This window comes from Atta colombica, unplaced genomic scaffold, assembly GCF_001594045.1.
Source record: "Atta colombica isolate Treedump-2 unplaced genomic scaffold, Acol1.0 scaffold160, whole genome shotgun sequence".
NCBI classification, from domain to species: domain Eukaryota; kingdom Metazoa; phylum Arthropoda; class Insecta; order Hymenoptera; family Formicidae; genus Atta; species Atta colombica.
In genome coordinates this window covers 472,613-477,353 of record NW_017259251.1, presented here as the reverse complement: position 1 = coordinate 477,353, position 4,741 = coordinate 472,613, and the positions used below count along the sequence as shown (strand labels likewise).

Here is a 4,741-nt window from a genome sequence, read left to right as displayed (position 1 = left end):
TATCGCACTTGAAAGAAGTCAATTGTGTTTATGGTTAGTTCGGACTGGTTCGTTATTAAATACTTAAATCGACCACAATTAAAATTAATTAAATTTCTCAATTGCGAACTGCAAATGAAAATTAAATACTTAGATAAATATAAATAACTTTAAATAAATTAATTAATTATCTAATTATATAAAAATAATTCTATAATGATTAATAATTGATTATTAATTAATCAATTAATATAATTATATCTCTAACTAGTTCAATCATATAAATATCGGATAAACTTAATACGCCTATATCATATTCAAATATGTTTCTTTTCAGACTGAGAGATATTTCTTTAGAAAAACGTCAAAGAAAAAAAATGTCAGAGAAATGTCAGAGAAATGTTATGTCTTTCTCTAGAGTCAGACTGTAATCTAAGTGAAATATTTACAGATTTGCGCTCTATCTAACTTAGTTGCATAATATTACACGACAGAAATATTCGATTAAATAAATAATCAAAGAATCAATATTTTCTTGCAGTGCACTCTGTTATACTTTGTCTGCTGATGTAGCGATATTTACTTATTAGCTGCAATGAGTCAAGCAGTGCAATGCGTCATTCAGTTTTAAAAAAAGGTAATAATACTGCATCATCGATAATTATTTGCGATTACGGAAACGTTCAAATTATATATTTAGTTCTCCTAACCTTCATGCCAAAGTAGTTCGAATTATAGAAAAGAAAAATGTGAGATAATATTATTATTCTTATCTAAGATCTGGTTAAAGCTCTATTTGTCTCATTTTAAAGTTAAAAAGAAACAGAGACAGAAAGAATTTTCAGTCTCGCTTAAAATCAAAGTAACGTTGGTGCAAGCAAGCATAAATGCTATTAAAAATTATGCAGTTGCTATTTGTTTGCAGATGACGTTTCGCAGATCAAAATAAAGGTGTTTCGAGGTCCAACGTAGGAAGAGAATGACGAATATTTCGCTACTTGAGGATATTGGATTCAACAATCCAGAGATAATATCGATTGAAAACTTTTCTGATTTTACTTCCTCTTTATCATTTATATGTAACAATGAAATAAATATTTCTTCTTCAATGGGCGTAAAATAATAATAATATATATCGAAAGATTAAAACATAAGACTAATTGTTTTTATGATTAAAATAAACTTCATTTATTAACTATATTATATTAACGATAGATAGTTGTGAAATAACTGTTTGTAATTAAAATTAATATATTTCTGATAAACTGGATAATTTTTTCGTCTTCTGTCAAAGTGAATAGGAATATTGAAGGGGAACATGTTAGAAATGCAAAAAGATAATCAAAAATACACAAGATATTTTATAATATTAAGCTGTCTTTTATATTATATTCAGACGTCATAATACAATTATTCAGGCGTATACATTATAAATACAACGCCAACTCTGTAAGACATGAATACATATTACTTTTTATATAAGGGATTGTTCGGATTCAATTGCTTTGCGTGATTGTCCAAATCCGCTTTATCACCCGTCCCTGAGTACCCAGTCTTGTGACCAGGTCCGCTTGGCATATGAGTCGGATTACACTGATTAGTACGATTGGCTGTATCTTTCGGATCCATCTAGAACGTGAATATAATTTTTGTAATAAAATATATAACAATGTGAATATATAAATTCGATTGCGTGTCTTAAATTCGCAGTTCGTTTAAAAGGATCTTAAAGCCTGTATTATCGACTAAATCGTAATTTTTGTATAATTACTTTTTTCCTCTTTTACAGATTCAAAAATCTTTTTCTAGCAAAGTATACACATGACAAAAAATTTCGAAATTGAAATCTTAAGAAAAATTTTTTGTTGTTCTCGACATAAACTCCATCATAGACAAGTATTAACGCATATGCTTATTAATTCTGAAAAAAGATTTTTAAATTTGTAAAAGAGAAAAAAAAATTATTACAATTTAGTCGGTAATACAGACGGCTCTAAAAATTAAAAAATAATAAAGAAAGGAGAAAAAGAAAGGAATATAACATTGAATTGATTAAAAGATAAGAATTTGCAAGAAAATGATTAATACGTTTCATATTTTATTTTAAATAAAAATTTAAGATATTTTCTTACATCTTTTCAGAAATGAACTGTGTATATTCAGCTATCGTGTTATTTTTTTACATATAGATTTTTCAATCGCAAATTAGACACTACACTGTTAATATATTAAAAGTTGTTAAAAGATGACTAAGTTATATATCATGATATTTTAAAAATAAAATATTTTTATCAAATCAAATTAAATATTTTTAATGTGTATAAAAGGAATAACGAAAATTAATTTTTTTAATTATTAGAAAAAGAAGCATAAAAGCCGACTCTAAATTATAATATATTGCGGCTTTTACGCGTCTAATAATAATATTTTCTTTCTATTATAATATAATTTATTTATTTAAAAAGTCATTATAAATTTCAATTAAAAACGCCGCGAGCATTAATACGTTCTCACCTTACACATTTCCTCTTTTTTTTTAATTTCATAAGGATACAATACAGTGATAATGTGTGCTGTTAGGTGACTTAACAATTGTATGAAAATTATGAAAATTAGCATCAAGTTTTATATATATATATATAAAATTGAGAATTTATTTTCTGGATATCGATCATGTAATTTTTTCTCTATAGCGAAAGCTTCAAAAGAGAAAATTTTTGTAATGTATGTATATATATGTATACATACATAAAAATTTTCATTTTCCACATTTCTGCTTTAAAGAAAAAGTTACATGATTGATACTTTGAAAGCTTGCATTTATTCCTCAATTTATATGGTTTGTTAAACAACAAGAAACTTTAATCTTTATTAAAAATATCTAAGAATAGATTGGAAAAGATTCAACATAATTTTATTTCTTTAATGTAATTAGCCATAGAACATTTGGAAAAGCTTCTTGTGATCTAACATTCACATGAAGGAATTCAAATGCAGATTTTGAAAACAATTTTTATAAAAACGTTAAAAAATTCCATGGTTATTACCAAATAAATTGCAACAGTGAAATTATATAATTTGACAGACAATTTTTTAAAAATAATTATATCTAATCATTATAAAAATTCAATTTTTATATTTTCAATCTATTAGTTCTCTATGTTTAATTATATTATTGTAAACACTGAGGATGACCTGCATAAAGAAGATCAAAGCGTTTGTATTTAACTTATTCATTTTAATATTATAGAATAATTTCACAATAATACATAGTGTCGACTTTTATGCTCCTTTCATAATAATTAATTTATTCAAAAAGAGAGCCGTTATAAATTTAATAATTTTTTAAAAATTATATTATATTGTGAACACATATTGCGTTATATTTCCAGTATTAATATACGTTGTATAATAGCAGCCATATGTCTTTTCTTTACGTTACAGACACTTGAATAAATTTTTATGAAGTTTTTTTTTTTAATAAACTTTCAATAAACTATTACTTTACGCACTGTCGTAATTTTATATAGAACTGCTGCTGCTATTTCTTTCTTAACTTAAACTGATTCTAATCACAAAATCATTAATTTTTTGTAAACTATACTAGGAGTAAAATTAATTAATAAATTGAAAGTAATGAGACAAAATACTCACTTTTGCTTTTAGCTGAAAGTCTTACTAAATGAAAAGACTTGTAAATACTGAAGCCTTCAATACAATCTACGTAAATGATGATCTAGGATCCAAGAAACTTGCAGTATGATTACGGCGGTTTTGATGAGTAAAATGAAGTGAAGTTCGTACTGATCGCAATATTTATACCATCGCAAGCATCATGTAGGGAATCCCCTAAAGATAATTCTGAAGATTCTCAAAAGAGGGGAAATCCTCCGGATGGTTCCATTTTCAAACGGCAGAGTTGATCCTATTTTCAAAGCAAAGAGTTGGTTATGCATCCTGCATTATAAACATCATTCTAGAGGTACGATCAATGTAATGCTAGAAATGTTTTGAAACGTTCTTTGATTGGTTAGTTCATAAAATTCTTCTGATTGGTCAGTCAAATGCTTCTAAGCATTTGTAGCGAAACCGCGCTATAAAAATTTAAGCCGGTAGTATTCATAGTTGGTTCTTATATTTAAGACCGTCTTAAATAAAATCTTAAAATGTGAATCAATCAAAGAGCCATATTAACATCTTAAGACATTACTTAAGACAGTCTTAAAATAAGAACAGACTATGAACACTGCCCTTAGTATTCATTAGCCAATCAATATTGCGGACAAACTTGTTACACATATAACAGACTTTAGACTTGTTTGTCAGTCATGCGCTGTGTACATGGTTTGATAATGCAATGCAGTCAACTCCTTCCTCTGCTTCGTTTGAAGACATGATCAACTCTATTGCTGAAAACAGAACCTGTCAGGAAAATTTATTTTTTTTTCTTGATTAGAATTTACCTCTATGAAGTTCTTCATTAGATAAATGCAGATTATCAGTGTATATACCAATATATGTATACCAATTAATAATAATAGCTACAAAAAAATTTCTCTTCAGATATTCTCTATAATCTATCTAATTCTATCTAATTGAACTTGCATTTATGTAGTAAATTTGTCATCATATTATGCGTCATATTCTTTTATCTAGTTAAATCTTATTAGTTGTTAATCTTTGAACAAGTTGTTGTGATAATATTTAACTTTTTTTTAGTTAGATGCTATTCTTATTAAATATGATGCGAATTACATATTGT

The 4,741-nt window shown here is 26.4% G+C and overlaps 1 long non-coding RNA gene across 1 annotated transcript; it reads right to left on the bottom strand.

The window, feature by feature from the left end:
* Nucleotides 1–1,338: 1,338 nt before the first annotated feature.
* On the bottom strand, nt 1,339–3,805 carry LOC108685815. The gene is made up of 2 exons (XR_001931681.1): nt 3,634–3,805; nt 1,339–1,608 (listed from the first exon to the last, which is right to left on the bottom strand). It is a non-coding gene; the product is annotated as an uncharacterized LOC108685815 (long non-coding RNA).
* Between the last annotated feature and the right edge of the window lie 936 nt (nt 3,806–4,741).